The following is a 14523-nucleotide window of genomic DNA, read 5'->3' as shown; positions in this document are numbered from 1 at the left end:
CTCCTGGAATAAAAGCTCTCCCAATCAACTGGCTGCCAGCTCGTCAGTTTCCAGTCCATTTTGGTTATCCATTGCTGCATAAAAAGGCATCCCCAAAACTTAGTTGTGTAAGAAATTAGCACTTTTGCTATGCTCATGCATTCTGTGGGTCAGAAATTCAGACAGTATCTGGTGGCAATGACTTGTCTCTGCTCCACGATGTCTAGGGACTCAGCTAGAAAGATCTATATGACAGGGAGTGACTCATTAACTAGGGGATGGAATCATCTGGAAACTTCTACACTTATTTATCCTGTGCCTGGACTGGAATGACGTGAAGGCTGGGGTCAACTGGGACTATCTACACGTGCCTTCTCCGTGCAGCTTAGGCTTCTTTTAAGTACGGCAGCTTCACAGTAGGTGGCTCCGCTATGGCAGCGCAGGGCTCAAAGAGACAGCATTCCAGCACACAAGGCAAAAGCTATATAACCTTTTATGACCTAACCTCCCGAGTAACATAGCATCATTTCCTCTATACTTTCTTGGTCAAAGTTGTCATAAAACCACCCATATTCAAGAGAAGGGGACATACACCCCTATCTCAATGGGAGGAATGTCAAGAAATTTTTTTGCCTTGTTTTAAAACCAACACACTGTTCACCACTATTATTTCCCTATTAATTTTCCCTTGCCATGATTATGAAAATGAGTGCCAAAGAATGACGGAGTTCTATATTTGTTAACAATACAGCAAACACATACTGTTTGGAAGTTCCCAGAATCCTGCCTGGGTCTTCAACCCACACAATCTGTTTGATTGCTTTGACTAAGTGATTCACATTCGCTGAAAACAGTACACAGTTAAACAGGTTTTAAACAACTAACATCAAAATAAGTCAGTCAGTACATGATAACAGATGAGAGAGCACTTAGCACGTACTAGGGGATTCAAAACAAGTATTACCTAAAAGGAAAAAAAAAATTGCAAGCATTAAATAAGTACGTGTTGAAATAAGATCCATATGTCAATATTGCCTCAGCTGTATTTGAACTGCTTTTCAGAATGACCCTGGAGCAGATGACAACTAACTCTTTTGTGACCCTTATCCTGCCAGTGCTGCATTTCCAGAACCCTTGCATGGCCATGAAACCAACAGAGAATGAACTAGATTTATGCTAACATATATAGCCTAGTCTTCTTCTACTTATGTGACAATGGTCTTGTCGTTTACCTCTCCAGGGCTCAGTTTTCTTATCAGTAAAATGAAGCAGTTGAACCTTAAAAACCTCTGGCTTCCCTTCTAATACTGAAAGTTTTGGGGGCTGGCCCAGTGGCACAGTGGTTATGTGTGCACATTCTGCTTCAGCGGCCCGGGGTTCACCGGTTCAGATCCCAGGTGCCAACATGACACCGCATGGCAAGCCAGTCTCTGGTAGGCATCCCACATATAAAGTAGAGGAAGACGGGCATGGATGTTAGCTCAGGGCCAGTCTTCCTCAGAAAAGAAAAAAAAGAGGAGGATTGGCAGATGTTAGCTCAGGGCTAATCTTCCACGCCAAAAAAAAATTTTATTAAAGTATTTTTTCTCTTTCCTTCAGATTTTTTTATTACATAACTTTATATAGGGAAAGCAGGCAAATGGAAACCATATTTTGAAATGGGTTTGAAAGTAGAAATGATGGTAGATGAAGATGGTTCCCAAGCTACCCCATTCAACCCAGTTGTATGGAATTACATTTCAGCCATGGTATGAATATAATCATGTGTTTTAGTTCTTCCCCTTGGAGTAGAGAGTGAAAGCTTATCGATGGACTAAATTGGGAAACTACCCACAATTAATAATATGTATCTTTAAGGGAATTTGCTTCAAGACAAAACTTAGAACACATGAAATATATAGTCCAATTTCTCAATCCTCAGCCAAATTTGTGTCAAAATCAGAAATCAGGTAAAACTGCATTTTTCTCTTGAAACAAGCAGCAGATGTTTGCTAATCGGCCAAAAGGAAAATCCCTGTGGAGCTTTATTGAAAGACGGGTCCAGAGAAAGAGTTTGTATTCGCCAATAACTATCCCCCACCTCTCTGCATAGCTGCTGCTTATTGGAAACTTGGCGAGCATACGCACCTTTGGGAAATGAGGACTGCCCTGTCTCCCCTCTTCACGGGGACTGCTACTGACCAACTGCGTGGACTTCTCTGCACATCATTCAGGCGATCTAGCTGCTGCCACCTCTCTTTAGAGTTCTGATACACCAGTTAGAAATCAAAATTGTGCCTAGAAAAGAGGTTGGTAGTGGTCGATGAAATGATGGTAGATTCAGACTGAATAAATCTATTGATGTATCTCCATAGCATTTCTAATGTAGTATCAGACAGGGATGCCAAACGGCACCAGATTGGAAAAACAAAATCAGCTCGGGTTCCACAAAGACAATAAGAAACGTGGTGACTTTACAGCAGGGATCCAAGCAAGAGGCAACCACAGTTCTATTCATTATCTGATTTCACTGAGCCTTGGCTATCAGAGTTGGGCGTTAATTCCTCAGGAAGCAGTGTGGTGTGCTGTCTACCTTGGGTTCCACTACAGCTCTAGAAGTTAGCACGGTGCCCAGTACCCAGAGGGCGCTCTATACACTTTTGTTGAATTAAGTGAATCCAAAAGGAAAGGAATCGATGAAATGGATGATGAACAGGGACATGTGAGACCTGAATTCCAATTCTAGTCTGGTTACTAACTGAAGCTAGGACAAAGGTTTTGAGGCTTTCTGTTAGTTTGTCTATAAAATCATACAGATGGAGCAAGACTTTCTGTTATCGCGTTTAGTACTAACCCATCAGACTGTGTGATTGCTATGCCCTTGGATTTGGATTAAAATTTGAGAGAAACCAAAGTGCTGAAAATGGCCCTCAATCCAAACACTCAGATTTCAGAAAATTTAAGGCAGCCTAAACTCAAAGTCATGTGGGAGGAATGGCTAACATGGACACTGTGTCGCCCCTTGCTTACATCATCTTAAACTGCAACTGGGTAAACCCAGAGGCCCCTGCTCTCTAGGGGTAGCCATCAATGCCCACTTTGCTATCTTCAAAAGGAAATGTTGGGGTGTATTTCTGGGAGTTCTTAAAACTCCTCCCTACAGAGGCAGATTTTTGCCAACATTGTGAGAAACCCTAAAAGAAATAATCTAACTATCCAGTAAAAATCACAGCCAGTTATTCTAAGCAAACATACCCCCTAACTGTGCCAACTTCCCCCCGTAAAACAGTTCTTGGCTCACCATTTATCTTTCATTATCCTTTCACCTCAATATTAATATTAAAGTATAAGGTAATTAATTGAAGACATTCTGTTATCACAATGTAGAATCACCATATCAATATCTGACCCTTTTCTCTAATAGGAATTTTATGTAAGATTTTTTTAATTAATCTACATTGATATGAAAACTACAGATGCTATAGTTAGTGTGTAAGTAATGTCCTACTAATGAACAGGTGAGGTAGAGACAATTTTCTGTCCACCAAAATTTATGCTCCCCCTCATATATTGTGAAGTTGCCATTGCAATGTGCCTATCCAATGGGAATTATGTTTCCAGCCACCACCCCCGCACCCCACTTTGTACCCAAGTGGCCATGTTGCATATTCCATAGAGAAGTTCCATCTGTGGAATATAAGCCCAAGTGCTGTGTGTCACTCTCAGGCAAGAAAGAGTATTTAAGAAGGATTTTTTTCTTCTCCATCATCCGCTCTCCTCTATGCCAGATGAATGCTCAGAACTCTGAGGCTGTAGTGGGTGATGGGACCACAAGATGAAATAAATCTGGGTCACTGAGACAGGGAGACAAACTGACCAGCAGCACCTGCATTGATTTTTTTACACAATGAGAAATCAACTTCTAGTATGGTTAGTCCCTGAAATCTTAGGGTTTATTTGTTACAGCAGTTGCTGTTACCCTAACTAATAGATTAAAGAAATGAACACAATTGCCTAGTCTCCATTTCCTTATCAGTGATGTAAAGACAATAACATCCACCTCACAGTACTGTAGTGAGAGTAAATGAGAAAACACATACAAGCTGGCAACCCAGTTCCTGGCAGACTGTAGGTGTCCAGTGAAAAATAATTACAATGTCTTCTGTGGGCTTAATTTTCCACCACTCCTTCTCCCACCCAGTTTAGTAGGAATCCTTCAAAAATGATTACAGTTAATTTTGTAAAATAATAATAGTGTTTAACTGCTGTGATTTCTTTCTTTTTGGACAGTAGCAACAAGTGTTAATTTAATATAGCAGACCACCATCCACTCGTCCCTCACACACACATATAACAAACAACACAAGCATAAGACCTGCCTTTTCCTATAATGGTGTTTGCAACTGCCATAGGTTTGAAATGAAAGCAAGCATGGAAAGATTGGAAAAAGAAATAATAGGATGCTCACACCTAGTAACTCTCTTATTATTAGTTTTCCTCTCATTATTGTCACTCCAAGATATTTCTGCCTAGGGCTTAACATTAAAACACACACACACATATGCAAAAAATACACAAAAAATAAAATTTCACACCACCACCACCAACTCAAGATTGTTTCCTTTTCCTTGGTCTTGATTGCTATAACTAGATCCATCTGTCTCAGCAGCTTCACTCAAGATAACTAATTTTGTGAGAAAATGTTAAAACATAAATTCTTAAGCTATTTTGAGAGATTGTATGCTCAAGAAGAGTACTTCTGAATTTTAAATTTATGCTAAACATATATTTCTCTTACAACACTCGACCATCACAGTATAGAGTATTCAGTTTTTAAATTGTTTTTAATAAGGTCTTTTTGACCCTAGACAACACAGCCCATAGCATTGCCTTGCCAGTCCCTCCCTCAGTTCACACCAGGCCTGGAAGTCAAGCGTCCCCTGCAACGATGGCTCATCCCCATCGGTATGATGAGTTCGGTAACTGCGATTGATCAAGTCCCAGACACATCCAGTCAGTCAAGCTAAAAACCAAAGACTCTATACAAATTACACACAGTGCTAATGCTTATAAGGTATTTTAATTATCCTAATTATGTACTATTTTCAACTTGACTATAGTATGTATTAAGTAATTTAGGGACCAGAGAGAAGAAAAATAAAATTTCCCGTTCCAACGTCATTACTGTTAGCCTGTTGGAATTTTGCCTCACTCTGAATATTTTGCCCATATTTGTAAACATAGAATTTATGCACCTTTTTATACCTTGACGTACTTTAAAGTCACAATTAGGTGCTCTCCAAAGACCACCTTAGAAGATGGTTAACAATTATTCTAAGAGTAAGAAATTGCCTTTTCAGAGCCACTCTGTGCCACCAACAGAAGTGGTATTATAGAATTCATGCTGTGTGGTTGAAGGTTTTCACTTTTTTGAAAAACCTTGCAATAAAAATGTTATATCTTAAGGCCTGGAATCATGCTGGGTGAGGTCAATTCCTCAGGCCTTTCTCCCCATGGAAAACTATCAGACACCATTCCTTATGAATTCACCTAAAAAAAATACATCTTTATATTTCTCTCTCTAGACATCTCCAAAATAACTGTGTATGAAGGAAATCTTTCTAGCACAATTCTGCTTGTTTTCAGGTTTTGCACTGATAAACAGAAGAAAATGATGCTCCTAATGGTAAGAAAAGCCTTTAGAAGGTAAAAATCCTCTCTGTGCAAAAATCTCGAACTATGGCAGGTAGTATCCTAAAAGCAACCGAAAGTGAACTCTTGGGAGTAGAAACAGGAATTTTCTGGATCACATAGAAATCCATTTATAACTAGGGGGAATTGATTGAAAACCACTTAAAAATCTGCAAAAGAAAAGAGTATTAAAATCAAATATGAAGTGATTACTTTCTAAAAGATTCATAAAATAATGGTGAGAAATCACTTACGTACAAAAAATAAAAGCATTCAAGAGTCCACATATACTAGTTTCCCGGAACCGCCATAATGAAGTACCAGAAACAGGATGCTTTGAACAAGAGAAATTGATTGTCTCACAATTCTGGAGGCTAGAAGTCTGAAATCAACATGTCACCAGCGTTGGTTCCTTCCAGGGCTGTAAGGGAAAATCTGTTCCAAGCTTCTCTAGCTTCTGGTATCCTCAGGCATTCTCTGGCTAGTGAATGGTATCTTCATAGTGACTTCCCTCTAGGTGTGTCTGCCTCTGTGTCCAAATTCCCTCTGTTTATAGGGACACAGTCACATTGGATTAGGACCCACTGTAATGACTTCATCTTACCTTGATTGTATGCAAAGACCCTGTTTCCAAATATGGTCACATTTACAGGTATTGGGGTAACCAATCCCACCCCTTTGAGAATCAGTAAAAAAAAAAAAGGTGAATGAATTGCAAAGCTATGGCATTTCAATACCTATTTTAAAGCATTATATCAAAGAACAAGCACACTGTCTGTATCAGGTTATTTAATACACAAAACCAACCAGAAGCCCCTAAAACAAGCTTTTGGGACAACAACCTAAGACGCTTTCTGCTATTTTCACTTATCATTTTCACCACCTACAGGATGTGTTTGTTGACAAGTCATTAACTCAGAAAATCACATGTACAACGTATTATAAAAGTTTTCTTTTTTTAGATAGCAAGCTGAATTTTTAGTTTTTTTTTTCATGGGTAAATTGGCAGCAGCATCTGTAGATAGCTTTGGAAAATTCAAGGTCTACCTGCTGTCTTTATCTCAGCAATCATTTTACTGACACAAAGAAGTGAATTGTCAAGTGGTTTTATTTCTACCCATGGATCTGGCTAAACAGCGTTATTCGAAAAATGAATTTGACTTTGTTTTAGGGCACGTAATATTAAAACGGGGCAGTCAGCTTCATTGGTGCTCAAGAGGCCTTAAACAGCGTCTATTATTACTTCCTTATTTGGCAAATGAGCTGAATCCCCCACCAGAGCTTGAGCCAGAACCGGAAGACCAGGGTCTGGAAAAGTCCTGAGATCTTTCCTCTCCATGACACCAAGAATACATTTCAGCTTAGAGCAGTGAATTACAGTTGCTTAAGTTGCATGCTCTGCCTAAAATCTAGAACTTAATACGCCTTTCCCACTTTGTGTCAGTATGGCCTGTCAAACCCAAGACAAAGTAGTACTTTATGATTTGCTATTACAAAGGTTGTTTTTTTTAAAGGACCTGTCTGAATGAACTTGCAGCCTTAAGAGCTGCAATTATCTCAACTTTTTCATAAGCTGTAAACTGTCAGAGAAAAATCACAAGCCATTTCTTCCGGATGTATTCGGCAATTCTGTTCTTGCTTTTCTGTGGGTTTTGTTATTACTGTTATTACAGAGGTGCAGGCATACAGGTACACATATACACGCACATGCACATCTACCGCAACAAGAATTGGAAGGTTGGGATGCAGGAAAAGGGAAGAGTGGCAGGTAGAATTCTGAGAAGGCAGGCAAGGTTCCCAGGACTGGTGGGCACAACCTATATGACGCCCTCTCCTTGAGCGTGGGCAGGACCCGTGGATAGGATGGTCTAGCACTTCCACAGTTAGGCTACCTTATAGGACAAAGGTGAAGAGATTTTTGCAGACGTAATCAGATCCCCAATCAGTTGACTTTGAGTTCATCAAAAGGGAGATTATCCTGAGTGGCCTGACCTAACAATGTGAGCCCTTAAAAGGGACCAGGCCCTTCTTGGAGTCAGAAATTTGAACATAAGAGAGAGATTCTTCTGCCAGCCTTGAAGGAGCAACTAGCATGTTGGAGAGAGGGCCTGTCAGAGGGTCATGTAGCAGGGAATGGCGGGAGGCCTCTAGGAGGTGAGAACGAACCTCACCTCACAGCCAGTGAGAAACGGGGAGACCTCAGTCCTACAACAGCAAGGACATGAATTCTGCAAACAATCTAGGGGCTTGGAGAAGAAGCCTGAGAATCAGATCAGACTGAACCCCAACCGGCACCTTGATTTCAGCCTGGGAGACCCTGAGCTGAGGACCCAGTTAATCTGTGTCTGGCCTCCTGACCCTTGGAAACTGTGAGATAATAAATGTGTGTTGCTTGAGGCCCCTCAGTTTATGGTATTAGTTATGCAGCATTGGGCAACGAACATAGTAAGTAATAGAAGGGAAAGGCCCTGGAGGAGGGAGGAGGGAAAATTTAATCAACAGATGATGCTCACCTTCCTCTCTACTCGGCTTTGAAATTTCCCACCGTATGGCAGGCTTGACACAGCTGGGCCAGCAGGAACACCCCTGGGGATCTGGAAACGTGTTAGTGTCTCACTCCTTTTGTCCCCATGGCATTTTTTACAGTGATGAATGTTGCTGTGGCAACAACACAGGAGTCCAAATGATTTCTTCTAATTCATTGAAATAGTCAAATAAGGCATGCAGTGAGCAACGCTTAGGCTCCATGAGAGCTCCAGGCACTTGCTGTGACAAATCTGTTTCCATTACTCCACCTGCCCCCTGAAAACATCCCAATAAAAGCTTCAAAATAGACTGAATAGTTTTTACATGTTCAAAAGAACCCTGTCTCCCACAGGAGAAATACAACCGTCCATATTACAGATACCTAATTATAATCTCTGACATTATTCTTCATTAAGCTATCTTTAAACTAAACGCCAGGGAAACTCTTTCAATTCCCTTTAGTTAACTATCAATACAGCAACAAGCAAAAGCCATTCAGGTGTTTAGTCTTTAGCTCATTGTTTCCATTACAAAATGAGCACTTTTATTAGAAAACTTATTTTAAGCAAAACTGATAAAAGTTTGACCCTATCCGAAGGTTTAAAAAAGTTAAATGGAGCTCCCAAACAAGTGAGGTGTCATTTTGACAGGCGTTTGACCACAGTTTAATAATGGTTCAGTCTTTAAAATGTCTCTAACCGTCAGACTGGAAAGGAATAGTAAAGCAAGAAAATCTCTAACAGCCTTCTCGTAAGCAGCTATTACCGTGTTGCATACCAAATATAAAAGCAAATATTGAGGCCTCGGAAGTCAGTTGCTTACCCATCATTCACTGCTCCCTCCTTTTCTGTAAACCAAATCCTGATTTTGTTCAGTCTTTTGTGGCTGTGCACTTCTAGGAAAGCCATGCTTCCCCAGGCCCAGAGGGTAAATTGCCTTTAATGTAAGCCAGTGGCTCTGGATCTTTATCTCTCATCAGCTCCACCTAGAGGGCTTGTTAAAAGCAGTTTGATGGGCCCTCCCCCAGAGTTTCTGATCTAGTAAGTCTGGGATGGGGCCCAAGAATGCGCATTTCTAACAAGTTCCCAGGTGATGCTGATGCCACGGGTCCCGTGACTCCACTGCAAGAACCAAGCCAACCATTTCTCTCCCCAGTGAGTGATTCTTTAGAAGGGGGCCCGTGATACCATTCTGAGCACTAAGACGAGAAGGAAAATCTGCTGAGGGCTTTGGAAAGATTTTCCATGATATTTAAAAAAAAAAAGAGAGAGGTTTCCACCTTTTCCTGCATCTGAACTTTGTTGATTTTATTTGATGTCTAGAACTTGAGCACTTATCTTATAGGGAGACAGCTTATGGGAGAACAAGCCAATGTGACAGGTTGGAAAGTTAGAAAGAACCTGGATCGTGAAGCTGTTAAGCTGCCGAGCTACGCAGCCCTGGACTGCTTGTTAGTGTACACGGATTATTAGCTTTTAGCCAATGTTGGTTCAGTTTTCTGTCACTCAAAGTCAGAACCATCAAAAATTGGAGCACTCTATTTGTTATTATAGGGTTTAGATGAAATAAATAAGAAAAAATGTTACCATTAATACAGAATTGTTTATTACATGTCCCACACATTATTTGTGTTCTCGGTCCTATTGCCTTAGATATTGAAATAATCAGTCTCCTATTATGAAAACTGATCAGATTCCAAACAACTTTTGATCGATTACAAAAGTTGGACGACAGAGAGTGGGACAAAAACAGATACATTAAAATGTAAAACTAAACTTAGAAATATGTTTAAAATATTAGTATTCCAGACTTAATTCTAAGTATTTGCATTATTGTCAATAGTGAGTAGGTTAAAATGAGTTAACTGATTAAAATTAAGGGGTTGTATTGCTGGCTTGTAAAAGGGTTTTTGTTTTCTTTTCATTTCCTTTTCCAGGTTAATTGCTTTATTCGGATTTGGGTGAGTCAGAGGCTTCAGGCAGCCTGTTTTGCAGGAGATCTAGCATCTGGGTGCTTTACCCTCCCTGCTCCTGCAGATGGGACATCAGAACTCATCCTTTGTGTCAAAATGGGGCTGTTCTCCGGGCTTCAGGCCGGGGTTGGGGCTGCCGTCCTAGTTAAGAATGCTTAGGACTGCGAAACTGACAGTGGGATATTTGGCTTTGTACCTTTACTGAGGACATGATTCTGGGGACTCCAACTCCTCGGCCGAGAGAGACCCCTAGTGTCAGGGGTGAGCTCTGCAGGATCCAAGGACATGTTTGCCGCCCCCTCTGGTGGAGTCCTTCCTGGTCCTTTCCGGAAGTAACAACAAACCCCTCGTCTTTCACTGAGGTGTGAATGGGGTTCTCTCTCTCCTCCCTGCTGTGGCCCGGGTGCAGCGACTGCCCTGCCAGGACTGTGAGCAGCCCCCAGGCCGGCGTTAAGGCTGGGGTCAGCGCCAGCACCAAAGCCAGCACAGCAGCCAGGCCTCCTGGGCTTGGGCACACGGAACCTGAGAGGTGCAGCCTGGACGGGAGCCCCCACGCCCACACCCGGAGGTCCCGGAACCCTGTCCCGCACGCCTGCCATTTTGTCCTTTCGTCATTTCATTTCAAGCCAGTGTAATAAAGCCGACATTGGCAATACCAAGGCCCAGATATTTGTAAAGGAAAGTCCACTGAGAAATCAGCTTATTACTTTAATTCCACCAGAATGTATCAAACCCCACCAATGGGAAAGACCCTACAGCGTTCACCATGAGTCCTCTGCTATGGGAAAAACAACAGAAACTTCATCTTCAGTTCTGTCCCAGGCAGTTCCATTACTGCAGTGCTCCAAGAACCTCATTCCGAAGCAGATTCAGGGGTCCCCAGGAGGCCTCGACGTGCTAATTACTGCCCATCTCTTTAAAGGAAGCAGCTTAGTCATCCTGTCTAACATCGTCAAACATTATGGCAAATACACCTGTCTAGAGACAGCAGGATGGAGGAGTTGATCTCCTGAGATATATTTAAATCGAGTTCCATCATTTTAAGAAAACAATTTATTCTGAAGTTTTCTCTAAGACAAAGCTCTCTTTCGATCTCTGTATATCATTGCCTCTTTCTTCTCTATTGCGGTTTATTCTCATAGAATTCCCTTTGCTGTACACAGAAGTACTGTCTGTAGTTATAAAGTACGGTAGAATTTGAAAAAATGAACAGTCATTTGAAACAAGAGATCAGTGGTTTTCAAACTGATGCTGTAAAGAAGAACTTAGGCATTCCCCAAAGAATAAAGTATTTTTCACCAAACAATGACTATTTGAAGTGCCTGAAAAACTCACTTTTTGAACCTACCATATTTATTATGATTTTGAATAATATTTTATTGATTTTTTATGTCTACTGTTAAAAAAATTAAAAAATAAAGGAAAACACAGCCACAGCCCAAAGCAGTAAATGGAGTAATCAGTCCATTTGAACACTAGACTTCTTAAAGAGAGAGACTTCCCGTTTAACTCATTACTTCCCTGGGCCCAGAGACTTGATTTCAGAATTTGTCTTATTTCCAGGTTTTATATGTGTGCCCCTTCTCCCAGTGACTTTGGAAAGTCTTGATCAGTTATTCTTCTCTAGGGAAGAAAAATTCATGAAAAGTATATTTTTAAATTTCATTTGCTTTTAAATAAAATGTGTCTTTTATTTCAGAAGCAATACTCAGAAAGTTAGCAAGAAGTGGGGAATAAGAAAAGGAAACCATTCATATTTCCAATACCTAAAGACACACAGCACTAATTCATTGTTTGATAAATTTCCTTAAAGTCTTTTCCCCTTGTTTTAATCTCTACATTTTTCAAAACTTACAAACTTAGTTTTATTCTCTGGCAATGATTTCTTGCTGTGTTTAGCTATTTTCTCTTACTGTGCCTGCCTATGAAACTTTGAGTTTCTTTACCTTCTGACCTTAAACCTCTTCTTTTCTCACCCTCTAGTTAATGTATTCGATATTCCTGGCTTTATCTTTTCTATAAGCTGATAAACCCAAATAAATATCTTCTATTTACATGAACCACCATTTCCCACCACCAGTTGAGACAATCTAATTCCCACTATTTTCATTTCCTATTTGCCCTACAAGAAATCACCACAAATTTAGTAGCTTAACACAACACAAGTTTATTATTTTAAAGTTCTAGAGATCAGAAGTCCAAAATGGGTCTTATGGGGGCTAAAATCAAGGTGTTAGTAGAGTTTCATTCTTTTTGAAGGCTCCTAGGGGAGAATCTGTTTCCGGACTTTTCCAGCTTCTGGAGGTTGCCCACATTCCTTGGCTGATGGCCTCCTTTCATCTTCAAATCCAGCAACAGCATCACTCTGCCGCCTGCTTCCATCATCACATGTCTTTTATGACTCTCCTCTCTCCCTCTTTCACTTAAAAGGACCCTTGAGATTACACTGAACCTACCCAGATAATCCAGGATATTGTCCTCGTCTCAATATCCTTAATTTAATCGTTTATACAAAGTCCATTTCACATATAAGGTAACATATTAACAGGTCCCAGAGATTAAGATGTGGACATTTTTGAGGGGCCATTATTTGGCTTTACCACACCCACGTATTCCTTAAGAACCAGCTTCAGATTGATCTGGTTTTAGAAATGTGTTCTGGACTTATATCTGTTCTGGGTTGTTCTGCTTTACTTACTTATCACCTTGCATCCTTCACTGTAGCACTCAAAGCCACTCTGTTCCTCACACTTTGAGCTCCCCATGCACAACTTTGATTTATTCATTTCTGAATGATAATGGCCAGATCTGTGTCTGACACAGTCAAGGAAATTAATAAATGTATTATGGTTCTATAGTCCTCTAACCATCAACCTAAAAGCTCGACAGTTTTTGATCCCCAAATCCCAAGCTGATTTCAGTGGGTCACAGAATGACTCACAATGAAATTACTTTACATTTGAATGGAATTTGGCCAAAGTTCACTTTATTTTCTAAATTTCATACAAATCAACTTGATCTCTAATTCTAGTGTTTTATCTAACGATGTGTCATTTATATTTGTTGCTCTTGGTCAACAAAGAAACAGAAACTAAATTCTTAAAGTTTGATGTGACTCCTTGGTTTCATCTGCTACAATAAACTTCCAAGTGCTTCCTAAGAAGAAGTTCTAGGAAAAACAACTAAAGGAGCTGTGGAAAGTACACACCCACCCATGAATACATTCATTGACAAGAGCGTGCCTTAACTTCTATCCACCATGTCACATTGACCCAAATCGTCACTCTTCAGTCAGTGTTAGGGCTCTGTTTTGCCATGTGATGGAGTGACTTCTCAACTCTTGAAGCACAGATGCATCTGGAGATGCAATGGGAGGCCTGCCAGCATCTGTATGAGGCCTGTGGCTGAATGACATATTAGTAGAAGTCCAATCACCACCTCGATGCCCTCCCTTTCACTGGAAGCTCTGAAGTAGTCTCAGTCATAAGGTAGAACAGGTCAGAATTCACAGGACACCTGAAGCTCAGTGGGCTGATTCCCAAAAAACAAGAGGGTTGATCCAGAGGGTTTTGAGTAAGGCCTCAACAGTTCACTAACGAGGGGATCTGCCCAAAATGTGTGGAAAAGCTGTGCAGACAGTCATTGTGATATTTCAGTGGAAACAATGTTTCATTATAGGTTGAACAACCCAGTGTGTCTAATAGTATGTATGCTGCTGGACAGATTTCTCTACTGTCACACTATCGCCAAGCCAGGATATGGTGTCCACAAAAGAGGAAATGGTACAGTTGTGGGTAAGTATGCATTTTTCTAATTAATCTGCTTGGAATTACTCGTTGCCACAGCATGAAAACACCTGGAATTCCTGTTTCTCATTATGATTACAGAGCCTTGATATATGTTTTTGTCAGCTGTTTCTTCATGCTGCTAATGTTTCTAATGTCTACTTCCATAGAAAACAGTAGACGCAGGAGTGTAGTTCTCATTTGCTCCACTCATCAAATTAGCCATGTACATATCTGTCTAATGATATGGGGTGTGTGTGTGTGTATTTAGTGTTCTGGATTCAGCTTCTTGGCAATAAAACAGTACTTTATGTTATTGACTGGGATACTGACCTATATGTGCTGCTTCTTTAAACTTTCACTTTGTGTCGATAGAATAGTATTAAGAAAAAAAACAAGATTTTCCTGAATAAGCCATCATTATATGTTATATAACACACACAGATAGTGGTCAATTAGAACTAAACTACACAGTTTTGGGTAAAACTAGCCCGTATAGGTCTGTCTCCTTAAGTTCTTTGGCTGCTAACTGCTCACCAACAATATGACCTTTTCTCACCTTGAAAACATTTAATATTATTAGAGAAGGCA

General features: G+C 40.5%; 1 long non-coding RNA gene across 1 annotated transcript in view; it reads right to left on the bottom strand.

The window, feature by feature from the left end:
* LOC138919891 (uncharacterized) overlaps window positions 1-9123 on the bottom strand; it is a 46731-nt gene extending 37608 nt beyond the window's left edge. Inside the window, exon 1 of the long non-coding RNA XR_011430433.1 lies at window positions 8998-9123. This is a non-coding gene — a long non-coding RNA (uncharacterized lncRNA). The remainder of the gene's footprint in view (window positions 1-8997) is intronic.
* Between the last annotated feature and the right edge of the window lie 5400 nt (window positions 9124-14523).

This window comes from Equus caballus, chromosome 21 (genome assembly GCF_041296265.1).
Source record: "Equus caballus isolate H_3958 breed thoroughbred chromosome 21, TB-T2T, whole genome shotgun sequence".
Lineage (NCBI taxonomy): Eukaryota > Metazoa > Chordata > Mammalia > Perissodactyla > Equidae > Equus > Equus caballus.
Note: the sequence above shows the minus strand (reverse complement) of the source record. Positions and strands in the feature narration are given on the sequence as shown.